This window comes from Miscanthus floridulus, chromosome 13 (genome assembly GCF_019320115.1).
Source record: "Miscanthus floridulus cultivar M001 chromosome 13, ASM1932011v1, whole genome shotgun sequence".
Lineage (NCBI taxonomy): Eukaryota > Viridiplantae > Streptophyta > Magnoliopsida > Poales > Poaceae > Miscanthus > Miscanthus floridulus.
The window spans coordinates 34,029,133-34,050,437 of record NC_089592.1 but is presented as its reverse complement, the minus strand read 5'-3'; positions in this window follow the sequence as shown (position 1 = coordinate 34,050,437).

Here is a 21,305-nt window from a genome sequence, read left to right as displayed (position 1 = left end):
GCCTCTAGCTCTGCCCTCTTCTGGTCGGCGGCTTTAAGTTGGCGGCGCAAGTGTTCCACCTCGGCCACTGGTTCTTTATTATTCACCGTGATTCCCTCAATCTAGTCGAAGCACCTCTTTCGGTACTTCGTGGTCTTCATCAAGTCCTGCATATAAACAAGCTAAGTTAGACAGATCGACTACATAACAGGGTCAAGTGGTCAAGCCAAACATACATGGACTTCTATCACCAGACGCTTTGCCGCCCGTTCGACTCTTAGGGTCTCTTTGACCTCTGGGATTTCTTCGTGCATAACCCACTCGTCGTTCCGCCAGCGCGACACATATACATGTTGCCGCTTATCTTGGAGATGGCCCAGGACCTCTTCTACTTCGTCCTCTATAGGGGGCGACGCTGGTCTGGAATCTGCAGTCTCCGTGACCACCACGACTTTCCCACGAGCCATTGCATCGGCAAGAGTGCTCTGTGCCACCTCCGGCTGCTGCTCCTCGGCTTGGTCTGGTTCCCTTGGCGCCAAGGTATCCACCTCAGCAGGGTTAGTGCTCGGAACACTTGTGCTTAGCTCGGCTATCTTCTCGACCAGCTGCTCAGGGACTGTCGTCGGGCCACTCGCCTGCTGAGGTTCCGGTGGAGTTTCTTCTACAGGTTCCTCCACGGCTGGCTGCTGGGCAGTTTTTTTCGCCATTGCTGGCGAAGTCGTGCCGCACCCAGCTAGCTGGTCGGGATTTTCGGTGGACGCCGACCTAATATATCAGAGAAAAGTTCAGAAGACAATAGTATTCAATACAAATTATAAGCTTACATCAAAGTTATAGATACTTACAGCTTGGACGCGTGGAATTATGTGGCGAAGGAGCATCTCTTCGACCGCCCCTGCTCTGCGTGCTCGGCAGGTTCCACCGGATCTCTTTCCACCATCGGTACAGGTGCCGGGGTTTGATGCTCAACATTTCCCCCGCTTGTCCTCTGTGCTGCATTGGTCGGTGATGCGATCACTGCTAGCACAGAGGAGCCACCCTGCTCCATCGACACCATTTGCCTCCTCCTCTTTTGTGGGACGAGCCGAAAGATGTCTGCATCCTCTGCTTCATTGTCTAAAAGGGGGAAGATGGCTTGGCGCCGTTTGTTGGTAGCTGGCCGCTTGCCAGCAGCTCTGGTCGATGCGTCCTCCGCAACCTCGAGTGCCGCCCAGTGGACATCTTCGGTCCTGGCACTGGTCTAGGCGGCTGGGCCGACAACTTGTGGCCAATCGACACCAGGGGGCGGAGACACGAACACTACTGCCCGGTCATGACCATTATTCTGAGAAACATAAAGGAGATAACAATCAATTTCTTGTTAGAACATGATTCTATAGGTACAAGGAACTATCATTTACCTTTGGGGGAGGTCGGGCCAGCTTGAAGGCATGCTCGATGTCGTTTAACCTGACATAATTGGGATCGGCCAGGTTGAATAACTCCCCAATCCTGGCCTTGATTTCTATCTTGTCGAGTGCCTCTTTCCTGGTCCTTGTTGGATCTGTGCTTCCCTAGTACTCAAAGCCAGGATGTACCCTCTTCTGGCAGGGCTAGATCCTTCGGCTGATGAAGTTTCCGACCACACTTGGGCCATCTAGCCTTCCCCACGGGATCATCCCGAGAAGTTCTACGATCTGCTCCAAGTTCTTGGGCTTTTCCGACCAGCTGTTCTTCTTCTCCAGAATCAGCCCCACGTCGCACAGGGTGATTGTGTTCGGCTCTTCACGGATGTAGAACCACTTCTTGTACCACTCATCTAGTGAGGTGTTCCAGGGGCAGTGCAAGTATTGGGCTTTCATACTGTCGTGCAGATTGAGGTAGACGCCTCTGGCTATCTTCGAGCCTCCGCTCCCTTTCTTCCGCAGATAGAACAGGTGGTGAAAGAGGTCGAAATGGGGCTAGAAGCCACCATAGGCCTCGCAGAGATGGATGAAGGTGGAGATAAGAAGAATTGAGTTGGGATGTAGATTGCAAATCCCAATCTCGTAATACAAGCAGAGACCCTGAAGGAAAGGGTGCACTGGAACCCCAAAACCCCACTTGAAGAAATCCTCAAAAACCACAATCTCACTTGGTTGTGGATCGGGGAAGCTTTCTCCTTCCGGCGCACGCCATCCTACGAGTGCCTTGTTGTGGAGCACTCCCATGGCGACGAGGTCTTCGATGGTCTGCTCATTGCTCTGCGACTTCCACCACTCCTTCGCCATGACTCCGCCTTTCTTCTAGGCGTCTCTCTTCGCCATTAGTCTGTCCTTACTAAGGGGGTGGATGCGGTGGCGAGGGGATTGGTGATGATTTTCGGAGGAATAGGGTTCGGCAAGAGGAAGAAGAAGGTTGCGGCGGCGAATGATAATGGGGATCGGTAAAAGTAACTTACCAGATCTATATTATAAATAACAAAGAGCTCCATCGTTTTGTCCGCCTGAGATTCTTGGGAGACGTGCGCACGCGCCGCAGACGGTTGTTCACACAACCTCGAGATCTACGCCAATAAACGCGCCCCATCATTACCAGTGTATGCGCCTCTTCGTTGATAGTGTAAGAGGGCCCACACTGACGCACCTCCATATAGGTGCCAAGTGACTGTTTGCCAGAAAAGAGCAAGAAGACAGAGTGACGTACTATACCCGTCTGCTTTTTTGACCAGACATGTCAGACTGGACTTGGCAGAGAAAGGAGATAAATAAATACACCAAATAATATACAAGTGGCGTTCGTATTTTCGCTGCATGTCTTGTGCTCAAGGATGGGTCAGACTACTACCGTGCTCAGGGATTGCTCCAACCACTGCCGTGCTCGGGGACGGCTCCGACCACTATCGTGCTCGAGGACTGCTCCGACAACTGATGTGCTCGGGGACTGTCCCGACCACTGCTCGGAGAATGGTTCTCCTCGGCTACATGTGATTTATACTCACATACAGTTGAGAGACATTTATTTAGACCTTGCTACAAGGCTCATACTTTGCCTTCCAGCAAGCTCGGGGACTACGTCGGTACGATGCACCTACCGATGCATCTCGTATCGCCTGTACAACGATTGTATTCTTAACTTCGGTGGAAATTCTTTTTTAGACCCTGGCACCACGTGCCTGCGTCACCTACTACCAGGCTCAGGGACTAAGTGGGCACACTTCACCTTGCGGTGAATGTGTTTTAATCGACCCCTGTGCTTTGAATGATTGTAAGGATTATCAATGTGCTCGGGGACTGTCCCGACCATTGCTCGGAGAATGGTTCTCCTCGGCTACATGTGAGTTGTACTCACATACAGTTGAGAGACATTTATTTAGACCTTGCTACAAGGTTCATACCTCGCCTTCCAGCAAGCTCGGGGACTACGTCGGTACGATGCACCTACCGGTGCATCTCATTTTTGTTTGTACGACAATTGGGTTCTCAACTTAACTGGGAATTTTTTTTAGACCCTGGCACCATGTGCCTACGTCACCTACTACCAGGCTCGGGGACTAAGTGGGCATACTTCACCTTGCGGTGAATGTGTTGGTTTTTTCGACCCCTACGCCTCTGACGTTCAAGGACGCTATGCTTCAAGACCACTTACATTTCTTTCCAGAAATACAAGTGGGCACACTTCTCAGGACGGAAATCTTTTTCTTTTTTCTTAAGAGCACCATACATTCTTCGGACAACTTACTTCTCTGGCGATGACGGTGGTCAGAAATGTCAAGAACTCAAGCCTTACTTGTCGGAGAAGGTTAAAATGGCGTGTCGCAGCATAATACATGGTGCTCGGGGACTAGCTGTGGGGGTATTAACCCCTATACCCTTACGGCTAAGCTTGGGCCGGCCCGGATCGATGGGTCCGGTCCTCCCGAAAGACAACGTGCAGCCCAGCCAACCTGATCAGAGTCCCACACAAGGAGTCAAGGCGGATTTGGTGATCAAGCAGGATCCTGGTCGGTTAGAATAGGAATCCTTATCCGGCCACATATGGCAATTGCAACTGACTAGGATTAGTTTCCAGATCTGTAACCCTGCCCCCCGGACTATATAAGGCGGGCAGGGGATCCCTCTAAAAAACATCTCTCATTGACATACAACAATACAAATCAGACGTAGGACGTAGGTATTACGCCTTCTTGGCGGCCGAACCTGGATAAAACCTCGTGTCTGTCTTGCGTCACCGTCTTGTTTGTGGCTTGCGCATCTGTCTGCCGATAATCTACTATCTTGGGCATACCCCTAGGTAGACTGCCGACCATATTTCGTCGACAGACTTAGACAATTTCATCATCGGCAAAACAAAGGAGAGGAGAGGAGAGGGGAGATTTGGCAAAAAAAAGCAGCAACTGCTTAACAAACGTAGAGAGGAAAAGGTGTAAACAAAAGCAGCTGCTAGTTCCCAAACATAGAGGATAGGAATTGACTGCTACCACATGGTTGGAAGACCCCTGCAGATCAAAATCTGGTAACTTAGATGTGGTAAACATAGAGCAGCAACCACTTAGTAGTATAGGGAAGTGAGTAGAGTAGCAGCTAGCAGCTAGGGAAGAGAGTAGAGTAGCAGCCAGCTAGTAGTAGTAGTTTAGTAGAGTAGAGTAGTTTAGTAGCAAGTAGAGTAGTAGTAGTTCAGTAGCAAGTAGAGTAGTAGTAGTTCAGTAGAGTAGAGTTAGAAGACCGCAAAAGAGGTAGAGACATAGTAAAGAGTAAAAAATGAGAGAGAAGAGTAAACAGAGTGAGGTAGAGACATAGCAGCAATAGTAGTTAAGTAGAGTCAATAGATTCAGTAAGTAGTGGACAAGCAAGCACAGCAAGCAGCCACCACCTCAGGCATTTTAAATTCGTAGAGAGTAGAAAAATGAGAGAAGAGCAGTAGGAATAGCACTTAGTAGTACAGAGTAGAGAGAAGAGCAGCAGGAACAACAAGCAACTAGTAGGAGTAGGAGTAGCTAGCAATAGCAAGTAGAGTAGTAGTAGTTCAGTAGAGTAGAGTAGTAGTAGTAGTTCAGTAGAGTAGTAATAAATAAATAAATAAATATAGCTTAGGCAAGTGAAATCAACTAATAAATAAATAAAACTACTTGCAACCTAAAAAGAAGACCAAAATTTCCAGAAATATCAAAGCAGCCTCTGCAGCCCACAAAACCCCTTTCCTAAAAGGTGAAGTAAAAGAATCTGGGTAACAGAACATATTAGGATTATTCGTCCTATATTATTCATCTAGGAAACTTAATGATAGACAACAAGTAAATGGGAATGCTAGCTAAACAAGCTTTAAGGAGGGTCAGCTTTCCTGCATAAGACAGTAACCTACCCTTCATCAAGAAATAACCAGAAAGCACATGAATACACAAGTGCAATTGAATATGAGAAAAAAACTATCACTCATCCATACAAGAGAGTTCTCTAAGCTGCCATCAGCCAAAGTCATCACAGTCATATCAGTTATACTCACTCTAAGTGCTGAGGACCTACTAAACCTAACAATCTAAGCAATTCGAATCCTAGTCAAACCAGGAATGAGACTCATAAACACTCAAAGACAGTTAAAATAAATGGTGTAACATGCATTCAACATTAGCTCCCCACCGCATGAACATGAAACCACAAATATACTAGATAGTAGATGCACTAATCACCTAATCGAATGACCTAGCCAGAAGCAGCACGTGCTTTGGCTGGAAGGGTCAGATGCCCTCCCTTTGCCCAAACATCCATTTTAATCCCATAAAGCCCGCAAGCAGTTTAGTGCATTTGAGAAGAAAATATAAAGCATACCAAATCTAGTGCCATCAATCTCAGTACAATATGTTACTTATAGACTAAGTAGCTGTACAATATGTTACTCATCCTAAGGCTAACAGGTCCACATGTCGAGAAGACCGTGGTGACAGATATAAAGATTTGCGTCAAACTTAGAATCCCAAATTTTGTCGCCCTATCAGGTTTTTTTTGAGCCACAAAAAACATGCCACATCGGCTGAATCAAAATCAGTAGAGCTCTCGACCAACGACCAACAGCAAGATAAATAAAACCCTAGATAGAACCAACACACAATTCGTCTAAATGCAACTCCCAGCAAAGGATTCAAGCTATTGTCACCAAATGCTCCCTGCAGGAATCCATCCTATCATCCCAGCTATTGACACCCTATCCTCATTATGCAATCAATTTGACCAAATTCCTATGGCGATGGGCAGCATCGAAATCTATCTAGTAGAAGCAGGAGTGTACTAGCATAGGTGTTCAAAAGACGGCGGCGAGCCAGAGTGGCGGGTGATGAGGTCGTCGAAGGGGTCCTAACGGCCGGTGGCCTGGCGAGTTGAAGCGGTCGAAGGTCCAGAAGCCATAGGGGCGCGACCACGCTCACCCGCCGCCGAGGAGCTCGCCCATTGCAGGGGCGGAGCCCGCCCACTGGGGAAGATGGAGATGGCGCCGTGTGACCTTGGAGGGGGCGCGCGGGTGCAGAGATGGGGCACGCGGCTATGCCGCCGGTCGAGTGCGCCGTGACACCTCAAGGTCGGAAACCCTAGCGCCGCCGGCCGGTCAGAAACCCTAGGGCGGGGAGCAGGCGCGTGGGTGCGGGAAGGGGGCGTGGGTGCGGGGTGGGGGCGCGTAGGTGCGGAGATGGGCGCACGGGTGTGGGGAGGGGCGCGGGCATCGGGACAGGTCCGGGAAGCGGCGTCGGGCCGGCGTCGGGGCAGCCTGACGACGTCGGAGGAAGAAGAGAGCGCCAACAGGCTAACACCCGTGCGCCCTTGTACTTATACTCAGGATGATTTCTAGGGGCGGTTCTTGATCCAGCCACCCCCACAAATGCATTTGTAGGGGCGGTTTGTGATCCAACCACCCTTACAAATATTTTCTATTTTTTAAATTATTAATTCTATATTTTTTTATATCATAAAAACACAAAGTAATATAAAAATAATTGTGTACATGCACAAATATAATATTTTGTATTATTATATATATGAAGATATATATATATATATATATATATATATATATATATATAAACAATTGTATTCAAAACAATATAGAAAACAAAAAAACCAAAAATTAAAAATTTAAATTTTAAAACTTCGACTACAATTTTATGATATTAAATGAAATAAAATAAAAATGTTGTAAACATAAAAGTTGTATAACTCATCAACATGTACAACTTTTATTTTGATCATCTTGTCATGTGACTTTGTTTGAACGATTCAAATTTTGAAATTCAAACAATTTCAACTTGAAACAATATTTTGAAAAATTAAATGATTTCAGATGAAAAACTTATGAATACCAAAGTTGTAGAACTCATCAATATGTACAACTTTTATTTGATCATATTTTTATTTGACCAAATTTGAATAGTTAAAATTTTGAATTTCAATAAATGGCAACTTCAAAAAAGATTTTGAAACCTTAAATGATTTCAACAATAAAAGTCGTGAACATAAAAGTTGTTGAACTCATCACTATCTACAACTTTTATTTTGGTCACTTCTTCATATGACAAAGTATTAGTAAATATTGTTCATAAATTTACATATGACTCATAGTTTCATGAACTATACGAGAAACATGTTGATTTGTGAACAATGTTTACTATCACTTTGTCAGATGAAGAAATGATCAAAATAAAAGTTGTAGATCTTGATGATTTATACAACTTTGGTATTCATCACTTTTTCAGCTGAAATCATTTAATGGTTGAAAATCTCGTTCGAACTTGTTATTTTTTTAAATTTGAAAATTTGAAGTGCTCAAACTTTGTTAAATGAAAAGAATGACCAAATCAACACACTAACTTGATAGGACAAGATTTTAGAAAATTTTAGGAAAAAAATCATCACATTTGGAGTTAGTATTGAGGGAGAAAGACTAGTTACAAATTTTACCTAGAGATTAAAAAGAAAAATCACAACTGTTCATGATGATCAATGATGAATGAGTATGATTTCTCTTTTTAATCTGTGGCTGAAACTTGTAACTAGTTTTTCTTTCTCGTACTAACTCCAAATGTGATGGTTTTTTCTAAAATTTTCTAAAATCATGCTCTATCATTTTAGTCTAGTCATCTATCTTTGTCACTAATTTTAAACAATTTAAATTTTAAATTTTAGAAAATGATAGCTTCAAACCTTATTTTGAAACACTAAATGATTTCAGTTGTAAAGGTGATGAATATAAAAGTTGTATAACTCGTCAAGAAAATGACAGCTTCTAACATGATTTTCAAACATATAAAGTCCTCCTTTTGTTACACATCGTACATCTGCTCCCCATGCCTCCATAGCCTCTTCATTTCTTGCATCAAAGGCTCAAGGAACACACGTCTATATCAATGCCTGGTTATTTAGGGTCAGAAATAAGAATAGTGAAGAGAAGGTACTTTCTCTTCTAACACAATTATGTTGGGATGTTGTACATGGTCAAGATCACTGGCCATGTGCTGTGGTCGCTCATCCTCTCATTGAAGGGATTTATTCCATTGGTGCTCAAGCCAAACCGTACTTCCTTAGGTCATCATTGAATTTTTTATGCTTCTCATCAAACCTTTGCCACTGACTACAATCAGTCGAGTGCAATCTTATCATCATCCACCTTGCGCTCATCATCCCACCATGTTATGAGTGCGACTTCTTTAGGGTTTAGGAAGATACGTCTCAAGCGGTCGGTCACTGGCAGGTACCACATTACCAAGGCAGGAATTCTTCTCTGCTTTGCATCGTTGCCTAATGGAGTGTCCTCTGGGGGCTGAGATTCTTGTACCACCTTTTTGTACCCTTATTTCTCTTTTTTCCTGTGGAGGGTTTGTCCCACTGTAAAGGTCATTGTTCTTGTACCGGCTGGCCCAACACCGGGGACATTTATCCAGTGACTTGAACGTTTCGCCACGAAAAAGTATACAGTGATGCATGGATTTTTTCAACCCCCATTATCAATGGACTTATGACCTTCTTTGCTTGGTATGTGTTGGCGGAAACTGAGTTTGGTTGTGACAGCACCCATGACAGGAGATGCAATAGATCATTGAAACTACATTCTGACCCACCATACTTAGCCTTCAGGATGAGTAGCTCAAGCACAAAACGTAGCAATGTCCAATGTGTCGGACAACCCTTTTCAACACCATACATAGTCTCCTTTGATACTTTTATCACCCTTTTCAAATTTTTTAGACCTTTTAGGCTATTTAGTAAAATCTCTGGTCCAAAGGCTCAAACTATGTCCTCCAAATCATCTTCATCCATGACACGTGCTCCACCATCATTATTAGCACCACCTTCGTCATTACCATCCCAACCACCAGCATCACCACCTTGTTCATTGCCAAACTCGAAATCCATTCATGCATCAAGCTCTGCTGAATATTGGGACATGAATTCTATGGTTTCGTTGTCGTATTCCTCCTCATCCTCGTCGTTAACAATAACCGTTTCACCATGATGAATCCACACTGTGTAGTCCTCAACAAATCCTCACATAATCAAATGTGATCTGATGATAGTCACATCTGTCCAGGCCATACGGTTCTTGTAATCTTTACAAGGGCAAATAATTGTTTCCTTATTCTCTTTCAATGTCGTTGCATGCTTCTTTGCGTCTTCAATAAATTTATCCACCTCTTCATAGAAACATGCCTTGAACCTTCACGAACCATACATCCAAGAGTTCATGTACTCCATCTTTTACAACAACAACAAAATAAACATTAAAGGACTACTTATTTAGCTATATATAAAAATAAATCAAATTAATAATTACTTGAGAATAATTATATATACTTTAGATATATATGAATATAAATTTAATATAATTACATGAAGCATACAAACACACCATGGTAGAGGAAAATTAATTAATGGCCCATTTATCCATAAATAATTAAAATACATATTTATTGATTACAATAAATAATTTCAAAGACAACAATTAGCAACAATTATACTTTACCCAATATCTTTCATACAAACCTTAGTCCAATTTCATCAAACATAAATTTACAAAAACGAAATTAATAAACAAACCAAACTCTAGATCTTGATCCACATGCACATGAAACATGCATAAAACTAACTAATTGTTCGTTAAAATCAAGAAACATGGACCAAATAAGGGTATGATCTTGTTCTCCTCCCTAATTTACCCTAGTACATTTAAAACTTGGGTCTAATTTGCTTTATAAGTAGCTCAAGCACCATAGAAGAGAGAGAAAAACAAAACTCTAATTACTCACTAACCAATCATTAAAACTTCAAAAAAAATGTGGAATAGCATTTTCTTACCTTCTACGACCTCTCCACCAAAGGATTTGAGACCAAAATCTTTTTCTCTTAGTAGAGCAATTTTTGGGAGGTGTCCAAGGCCTCCCCACCTTTTTTTCACGGATTGGAGTGAGTGATCCGAGGAGGAAGAAGGTGCTACAACTGTTTTATATGTGGGACATTTGTAGGGGCGACTGGTGATTGAGCCGCCCCTACAAATTGGAGCTATTTATACGGGGGCATTTGTAGGGGCGGCTCAATCAACAGCCGCCCCTACAAATAGCAACGCCGGGGGCGGCTGGTGAGTGAGCCGCCCTACAAATCAGACCCCATTTGTAGGGACGGCTCGTATCACCAGCCGCCCCTGCTGTTTCATTGTAGGGGCGGCTGGTGTCTAGGCACCCGAGCACGTCACTGTAGGGGCGGCTCCATCACCAGCTGCCTCTATAAAAAATTCGAACCATTGTTAAAAATCGTTTTTTACGTAGTGATAGTACATATTTTTGAGGTTTCCCCTCTCTAACACGTACCAGATTTTGTTTTCGTTCGTTTATCAGTTTCTACGGTCTGAACACTACCAACTGTTACTCTATTCCCCTTCAAGCACACTGTTTGCTCTTGTCCTGCCTCTAAACATAACCAATTTAGCTACTATTCCACCTAAACTATGACAACAAGGACGTGACCAAGGCTTCAGCATGAGATTTCCATATTTGGAAAAAAGGCAAAATTCAACTCGTGACAACATTCTGACCATCAACTGATCAACTCGCACTGATGTAAAGAGACCAAGCAACAAGCAGGTAAGTATAGTAGTGAGTCGAAGTATCAAACAGAAGGATTTCAGATGGCAGTCAGCATAGTTGGCAACACAAAGCATCCAAAGACCCCTAGACAAGACGCTAGCACTGGTACTAATCCAAGAAACCTCTCACCTACTGACCCACAAAACGCAAAACGGATCGGATACAGACGGATATCACCGATATTACATTTGTTTTCATATTTCTGTCCGGATTCGGATTCGAATACGGATAGTGTCAACTATGTCTGATAGGATACGATTGGATATCGACATCATAAATATGCGATTTGAGTATTCGGATACGGATACGGTATCGGATGTTGGATATCCGGACTCGGATACGGACAGATCTCAACCCCTCTAAACGGATTCGGTTTCGAATACGGTCAGAAAATATCCATACCGTTTTCATCCCTAAGAGCAGGTGCAATATCCCAGAAAAGTAATGCTTCTGGGAGGCAACCAAAATATTTCTTTCATCAAGATGACAAGAAAGGTAGAGGCAAGATGGAACTGAAAATTGGATCTCACCAAGGTACAGATGCGTGGCCCCGCCTGCCTATGCGGATGCTGCCACTCTGTTTAAATTTTAGGAAGCTACCTTTTTTTATTTGTGGCTGGTGCAATATATTCTTCATGTATCCAGATTAAGAAAAACAAGCAACTAACTCTCACAGCACAAAGGCACATGGTAACCTGCTGCTCTGACCCTATACATAACTCAAAAATGTATTGGCTAGGGATCAAAGAAAATTAAGTGTAGCAGTAGCATAATTGTATTATAGAAAAAATAGAGATAGCAGTAGCATCTGTTTTCAGTTTTACTTGAGAACAAGTAGCATCTGTTTTAAGTTTTGCTTGAGAACAAGTACCATCTGCATTCTCAAACATATAAATTACTCATAAAACTAAGCAATTAATAAAAGCATATAAATTGCTCATGAAGCTAAGCAATTAATAAAACAGCCACTACTTAATCATGGTCCACTGAATGCTTATATAGGTTCAAAGTCATAGTCCCCGATTGAAAAGACAGATTTCACCAATGAAAAATCTCTACCTTTGCATAAAAATCAGTGGCATGCCTGTTTGTGCATAATATATACAATATCAAACTATTCTCTGCAACAAGCAAGGATTATAAATCAGTTTTGCATAATATACCTCTCTACCTAGTGAATGGACCTAGTGAATCAGCTAGCTGCCTCTAGGTCAGATTAACTCATTGAGATTCAGATGAGATGAGGCGTACCCAGTGCAGAGAGCTCCCGCTCTGTGCGGGTAAAAGCTCTAGTTTGGTTTTGGTCAATTAATGAAACCCTAAGTGTTAACCTAGTTTATCAAGTGATCATGAGATAGGTAGCACACTCCAAGTGGTGAAGCAAATGAAGATCATGACATGACAATGACGATGCCATGGTGATGATCAAGTGCTTGGACTTGAAAAGAAGAAAGAGAAAAACAAAAGGCTCAAGGCAAAGGTATAAATGATAGGAGCTATTTTGTTTTGGTGATCAAGACACTTAGCGAGTGTGATCACATTTAGGATTGATAGCCGTACTATTAAGAGGAGTGAAACTCGTATTGAAATACGGTTATCAAAGTACCACTAGATGCTCTAACTCATTGCATATAAATTTAGGATATAGTGGAATGCTAACATCCTTGAAAATGTTTGTGAAAATATGCTAACACATGTGCACAAGGTGATACACTTGGTGGTTGGCACATTTGAGCAAGGGTGAAGAAGATAGAGTTGAAAAGGAGTTAGTCACGCTGGTCACGTAGTGACCGGACACTGGTCTTGGATGGACCGGCACGTCCGGTCCGTTGCTGCTGAAGACACGTAGCGTCGGTCTTCGACCAGATGCTGGCGTTGATGTGACCGAAAGCTGGATGGCTGCGTCCGGTCACACTGATGTGGTAGCATACTGAGAGGCAGTGTGTGACCGGACGCTAGGTGCGTCCGGTCGGGTTCGATCGGACGCGTCCGGTCACACGTGGAAGCTTACTGGGAACGACCAGACGTTGAGGTCCTATGTCCGGTCATGATCCAAGTGACGCGTCCGATCACAGTTGGTACCTTACTGGAAATGATCGGACGCTGGTGCTAGAGCGTCCGGTCAGTTTGTGCAAAGCGTCTGGTCAACACTTGACCGTTAAGATATGATGAACAATGTTTGAAGCTGATGATACGTGGCAAGCATTGGGCGACCGAATGCTGAGGTCCAGCGACCGGTCGATCTGACCGGAGCGTCCGGTCACCCCGAGCAGTGCCCAGTGAAGGGGTACAATGGCTCTATTTCGTGGGGGCTTCTATTTAAGCCCTATGGCCGGCTCAAGCTCACTCTCTTAGCCATTTGCATTGACATAGCAACCTTGTGAGCTTAGCCAAAGCCCTCCAACTCATCTTCATCATTGATTCAACATCTTTGTGAGATTGGGAGTAATTCCAAGTGCATTGCTTGAGTGTTTGCATCTAGAGGCACTTGGTGTTCGTGTTTCGCTGTAGGATTCACTTGTTACTCTTGGTGGTTGCCGCCACCTAGATGGCTTGGAACAATGAGGATCATTGAGTGGAGGTTGGTGATTGTCTCTGGCTCCGATCGTGGTGATTGTGAGGGGTTCTTGACCTTTCCCCGACGGAGAAGCAAAAGGTAGTCTAGTAAATTGCCCATGGCTTGTGTGATCCTCATCTTGTGTTGGATGTGCGGCACCCTATTGAGGGTTTGGCGTGTGATGCCAATTAGCGCGTGAACCTCCAAGTGAGTGAATCGCTACAACGAGGACTAGCTTGCCGGCAAGCAAGTGAACCTCGGTAAAAAAATCATTGTGTCATCATTTGATCCTGAGGTGATTGGTCTTTATTGGTATTCATCCTTGTGATTGATTGGTTCACTCCTTGACACGATGGTATAACCATCTTGCTCATTCTCTTTACATTACCGTAAACTAATTGTCAAGCTCTTTAGTATAGCTAGTTGTGAGAGCTTGTTAGTTTGGTTAGTGTGGTTCTTTAGTTAGCCTTTGAGAGCACACTAACTTAGTGTAGTGCCTTGGTCATTGTGTGGTTAGAAACAATAGAAACTAGAATTGTGGTAGGTGGCTTGCATTTTTGTAGGCTAGCACAATCTATGCCTATCATTGTTGCTCCCACTAACTCTTCTTGTAGTACTTCTTCCTCCACCTCATCTAGTAGTGATGGTCTCACTTGTGATGCCTCAATAATGGTTGAGAATGAGAACCTCAAGGAGGTCAATAGGCTCACTCACACCTTGGCTAAGGCCTATGGTGGTGAGGACCACTTGCTTATGTGCTTGGGTAGCCAAAGAGCTTCTCTCTACAAAGAGGGATTGGGCTATATCCCTAAGAAAGACAAGGCGGCCTTTGCTCCTCACAAGACTAGTTTTGTGAAGAACAATGGTCGGTTTTGCACAAGTTGTAAGCAAGTTGGTCATGTAGAGCAAAAGTGCATAAATAAGAAGTCACAAGCTAATGTATCCTCCACTAAGCTTGATTCTTTCTATATGCTTACCAAGGGTGCAAATGGTATAAAGGCTAAGTTCATTGGTAAACCATGGATGGGCTCAAAGAAGAAAGTCATTTGGGGCCAAAGAGCTTGGTCACTAACCTTCAAGGACCCAAGCAAGTTTGGGTACCTAAAAAGAATTGATCTTCTTTTGTAGGTCAATTACAAAGCCAGAGGAAGGCATTGGGTTCTTGATAGTGGGTGCACTCAACACATGACTGGTGATGCAAGAATGTTCAACTCAATCAACACCAATGGCAATGATGGTTATGATAGTATCATATTTGGTGACAATGGCAAAGGCAAGGTTAAGGGGCTTGGTAAGATTGCAATGACATGAGCATTTCCAATGTGTTGCTAGTAGAGAGCTTGAACTTCAATTTGCTATCCGTGGCTCAATTGTGTGATCTTGGATTCAAATGCATATTTGGTGTAGATGATGTAAAGATCATAAGTGTAGATGGCTCCAACTTGATCTTCAAAGGCTTTAGATATGAGAATCTATACTTGGTTGATTTCAATGCTAGTAAAGCTAAATTATCTACATGCTTGTTCACTAAATCTAGCATGGGTTGGTTATGACATAGAAGGCTTGGTCATGTTGGAATGAAACAATTGAATAGATTGATTAAGCATGACTTGGTTAGAGGCTTGAAAGACGTTGTGTTTGAGAACGATAAGCTTTGTAGCTCTTGTCAAGCCGACAAACAACTTGGAAACACCCATCCTAAAAAAAGCATGATGAGCACTAGTAAAGCATTTGAGTTATTGCACATGGATTTGTTTGGGCCAACTCAATATGCTAGCATTGGTGGTAACAAATATGGCTTTGTGATAGTGGATGATTATACTAGATACACATAGGTATTCTTTCTAGTGGATAAAAGTGATGTGTTTGCAACATTCAAATTATTTGTCAAGAGCATTCACAATGAATTTGAAACAACCATAAAGAGAGTTAGAAGTGACAATGATAATGAGTTCAAGAACACAAGAATTGATGAGTTGTGTGATAAATTTGGAATTAGACATCAATTCTTGGTCAAGTACACTCCACAATCAAATGACCGTGTTGAGAGAAAGAATAGAACACTCATTGATATGGCAAGATCTATGCTTAGTGAGTACAATGTGAGTCAATCTTTTTGGGCCGAAGCTATCAACACGGCTTGCTATTGTAGCAACCGCCTCTATTATCACCCATTAAAAAAGAAGACACCATATGAGCTCTTGAATGGTAGAAAGCCCAACATTGCATATTTTTGGGTCTTTGGTTGCAAATGCTATATCTTGAAGAAAGACACTAGATTGGGCAAGATTGACAAGAAATGTGATGAAGGATTTCTACTTGGATGCTCCACTACAAGCAAAGCATATAGAGTTTGGAATTTGGATAGTGGTACTCTTGAGGAAGTTCATGATGTTGAATTTGATGAAACCAAGGGTTCACAAGAAGAAAATGAGAACTTGGAAGATATTAGAGGCATTCAACTTTCAAATGCTATGAAGAACATGGATGTTGGTGAATTGAGGCCTAGACAAGTGAATGATGATGAAGATGATCAAGTGCAAGTGCTCTCCAACTCAAATGTGCAAGATGATATAAATCAAGCTAGTACAAGTGGCTTTCATGACAATGAACAAGATCAAGTGGCTAGTACATCATCTTAACCCAATGATCAAACAAGTACAAGCAATCAAGTTCCAATCCTCCAACCAACCAATGTTGCAAGGGATCATCCATTGGACACTATCATTGGTGATATTTCAAGAGGTGTGCAAACTAGATCAAGATTGGCTTTATTTTGTGAGCATTTCTCATTTGTGTCATCCATTGAACCAAAGAAGATAGATGGAGCATTGAAGGATGTTGATTGGGTGAATGCTATGCATGAAGAATTGAATAATTTCACAAGAAATCAAGTATGGGAACTAGTGGAGAGACCAAAGGGACACAATATGATTGGAACCAAATGGGTCTGCAGAAACAAGCAAGATCAAGATAGGATAGTAGTAAGGAACAAAGCAAGATTGGTAGCACAAGGGTATACACAAGTTAAAGGTCTTGACTTTGGAGAAACATATGCCCTAGTTGCTAGATTGGAAGCAATTAGAATCTTGCTAGCCTATGCTTGTGCCCACAACATCAAGCTCTATCAAATGGATGTTAAGAGTGCTTTTCTCACTGGTTATATCAATGAAGAAGTATATGTTGAGCAACCTCCTGGATTTGAAGATGACAAGAAGCCCGACCATATGTACAAGTTGAGGAAGGCATTGTATGGCTTGAAGGAAGCACCTAGAGCATGGTATGAGAGATTGAGGGACTTCCTACTTTCTAAAGGGTTCATGATGGACAAATTTGACACCACTCTTTTCATCAAGAAGATTGGAAAAGATTTGTTTGTATTACAAATCTATGTTGATGACATCATATTTGGATCAACCAATCAAGATTTTTGTGATGAGTTTGGAAAGATGATGGCAAATGGGTTTGAGATGTCCATGATTAGAGAGTTGAGTTACTTCCTTGGTCTTCAAATCAAGCAATTGAAGAATGGTACATTTGTAAGTCAAAGAAGCTATATCAAGGACATGATCAAGAAGTTTGGCATGAGTGATAGCAAAGCCATTAGCACACCAATGGGAACAAATGGCAACTTGGATAGTGATGCAAGTGAAAATATGGTGGATCAAAAATTATATCGGTCTATGATTGGAAGCCTACTCTATGTAGCCGCATTAAGGCTGGATGTCATGTTTAGTGTATGTATGTGTGCAAGATTTCAATCCTCACTAAGAGAAAGTCATTTGAAGGATACAAAGAGAATATTAAGGTACTTAAAGCATACACAAAATGTTGGTTTGTGGTATCCCAAAGGAGCAAAGTTTGAGCTAGTTGGTTACTCCAACTCGGATTATGTGGGAGGCAAGGTTGAAAGGAAGAGAACCTCGGGCACATGTCAATTGTTGGGAAGATCACTTGTTTCATGGTCATCAAAGAAGCAAAATAGTGTTGCATTATCAACCGCCAAAGCCGAATACATTTCCGCCGGTAGTTGTTGTGCACAAATACTTTGGATGAAGGCCACCTTGAGTGACTTTGGAATCAAGTTCAAGAAAGTGCCATTGCTATGTGACAATGAGAGTGCAATCAAGTTGACCAACAATCCGGTTCAATATGCAAGAACAAAGCACATTGATGTCTGCCACCATTTCATAAGAGATCACCAATAAAAAGGGGACATTTACATTGAGAGTGTAGGCACCGAAGATCAACTTGCCAATATATTCACCAAGCCATTGGATGAGAAAAGGTTTTGCAAGCTAAGGAATGAGTTGAACATATTGGATTTCTCAAATATATGTTGATGTACCCCCACTTATATGACATGCCTCTCCTTCGAGCAATCCAAGGTAAAAGTTGATTGGCATGGCATACATCCTTGCTAAGGACATGTTTAGTGCATCTAGTCATTTTTCACATTTAATAGACTCATTAATGAAAATTAAATGAATTTGATGATTGTATGATACCACTATTGCTTCTATGCTTGATTTGATCTAGTGGTTGCATATGACATGTTTGTGGGCTTGTAAACCTAGTGTTTAATCTAGAAAATGAGCTCTAAGTGTTTAACTCAACATGGTACAAGATAACCTTTATTTGGAGGTGTGAAGAAGCTTGTCCTTGGATCAAACCGAGTTAAATATCTTTGGCAAATGATCTATATTAAACCAAATTTGGGAAAATGATCTTCACCCCATTGATTGACAATGATAATCCTACCCTATCTATAATTTAAGCCTTTGTGGTCATTGATGACAAAGGGGGAGAAAAATAAAGATATTAGTAATATTAGTACATGGGGAGAAATAGTGTACAAAGATAGTGAAAAGACAACAAAGGAGAATTTAACATAGGGGAGAGATATGAAATAGTGTACAAAGATAGTGAAAAGACAACAAAAGAGAATTTGACATAGGGGAGAGATATGACAAAGGAAAGTGATCAATTAAAATTTTAAGCACACAAGTAGGGGGAGCAAGATCATGAACTTGTATGGTGCATTAGAATGTGCATTTCATATGTTTGCTTGCATGGCACAAGGTTTAAATTTCAATATCCATGCTTGTGTGGTGTATGCTAGTTGTAGGTTTGGATGATAAAATGAAAAACTAGCATGCATAGGTTATATAGTGACTTCATTTCCAAGTGGTATAGAGCTAACCATGGTGCTAAGGATGGTATATTGGTGCACTCTGATTGGTATCACGCTTCAAAGGTCCATCTTTTATACCTTAGCATCATTTGGTAGACATTGTCTCCTATATTTTCTATTTAAGCATATGTGCAAGCTATAATTCAAACTCTTAGCACATATGTAGGGGAGCAATTGCTACCATTTGGGGTTCATGAAACTTGTCCATATCCTTTTACAAATAGTAAATATGCTTTGACAAGCAACATGGATTCAATTGAATTTCAATTCATATCTTTGTGAAAGGGTTGTCATCAATTATCAAAAAGGGGGAGATTGAAAGCTCTAGTTTGGTTTTGGTGAATTGATGAAACCCTAAGTGCTAACCTAGTTTATCAAGTGATCATGAGATAGGTAGCACACTCCAAGTGGTGAAGCAAATGAAGATCATGATATAACAATGACGATGCCATGGTGATGATCAAGTGCTTGGACATGAAAAGAAGAAAGAGAAAAACAAAAGGCTCAAGGCAAATGTATAAATGATAGGAGCTATTTTGTTTTGGTGATCAAGACACTTAGCGAGTGTGACCACATTTAGGATTCATAGCCGTACTATTAAGAGGAGTGAAACTCGTATCAAAATGTGGTTATCAAAGTGCCACTAAATACTCTAACTCATTGCATATGCATTTAGGATCTAGTGGAATGCTAATATCCTTGAAAATGTTTGTGAAAATATGCTAACACATGTGCACAAGATGATACACTTGGTGTCGATGAAATATGGTCGGTAGTCTACCTAGGGGTATGCCCAAGGTAGTAGATTATCGGTAGACAGATGCGTAAGCTACAAACAAGATGGTGACGCAAGACAGACATAAGGTTTTATCCAGGTTCGGCTGCCGTGAAGGCGTAATATCTACGTCCTGCGTCTGATTGTATTGTTGTATGTCAATGAGAGATGTTTTTGAGAAGGGTCCCCTGCCCGCCTTATATAGTCTGGGGGCAGGGTTACAGATCTGGAAACTAATCCTAACCAGTTACAATTGCCATAGGTGGCCAGATAAGGATTCCTATTCTAACCGACCAGGATCTTGCTTGATCTCCAAATCTACCTTGATTCCTTGCGTGGGACTCTGAGTAGATTGGCTGGGCCGTGCGTCGTATTCTAGTGGGCCAGACCCCCTAGTCCGGGCTGTCCCAAGCCTAGCCGTAAGGGTATAGGGGTTAATACCCCCACAGTTAGTCCCCGAGCACCATGTATTATGTTGCGACACACCGTTTGATCTTCTTCGACTAATGCGATCTGTCTTCATGTCATCTCCGACTGGCTGAAACATTGACCGAGCAAATGTGCCAGTATCCTGGTCAGCACAGAGAGCAGTAGACCATGATTATAGTCAAAGATTCTAGTTGTCCGAAGAATGCATGGTGCTCTAAAGAAAAAAGAAAAAGATTTCTTTCCTGATCAAGTGTGCCCACTTGTATTTCTGAAAAGAAATGTAAGTGACCCTTTTACAGTAGCAGCTATGGCCAATAGTCAGAGCATAGGGGTCGATAAAATAAGCACATTCACCACAAGGTGAAGTGTGCCCACTTAGTCCCCGAGCCTGGTAGTAGGTGACGTAGGCACGTGGTGCCAGGGTATAAAAAGAATTCCCAATTAAGTTGAGAATCCAATCCTCGTACAATCGATACGAGATGCACGGGCAGGTGCATCGTACTGATGTAGTCCCCAAGCTTGTTGGAAGGCGAGGCATCAGCCTTGTAGCAAGGTCTAAGTGAGAAAAAATAAATGCCTCTCAACTGTATGTGAGTACAAATCACATGTAGCCGAGGAGAGCGGTCTCCGGGCAATGGTCGGAGAGTGGTCGGGGCAGTCCCCGAGCACAGCAAGGGAAAAACGATGAATCCCCAAGAATAACCATAGTCAGTTTAGTCCCCGAGCACGAGGGTGGTCAAGATAGTCCCGAGCATGAGGGCGGTCGAGACAGTCCCCGAGCACGATGGTGATCGGGACAGTCCCCGAGCACGATGGTGGTCTGGATAGTCCCCGAGCACGAGGGTGGTTGGGATAATCCCCAAGCACAAAAAGTGTGGCAAAAAACCTTTTGCCACTTGTACTATTATGCCACTTTTACTATTATTTTTTGTATTTGCTTATGTATTGGCTCTGACAAGTCCGGTCTGACACATCTGGTTAAAAAAGTAGGCGGGTATAGCACGTCATTTTGCCTTTTTGTCTTGTCAAGCAAATAGTTGCGTGGCACCTGTCAGTAGGTGCGTCAGCGTGGGCCCTCCCACACTAGCAACAAAGAGGCACATATATTGGCGTAGATCTCAAGACTGTGAAAACAACCGTCTGCGGTGCGTGCGCACGTCTCCCAAGAATTCAGGGCAGACGAAATGGCATAACTCTTCGGTTAAATACAGTATATGATAGGTTTATTACTATTTACTAAACCCCATTGCCATTCGCAACCGCAACTTTCTTCTTCCTCTCACTAACCCTAATACAT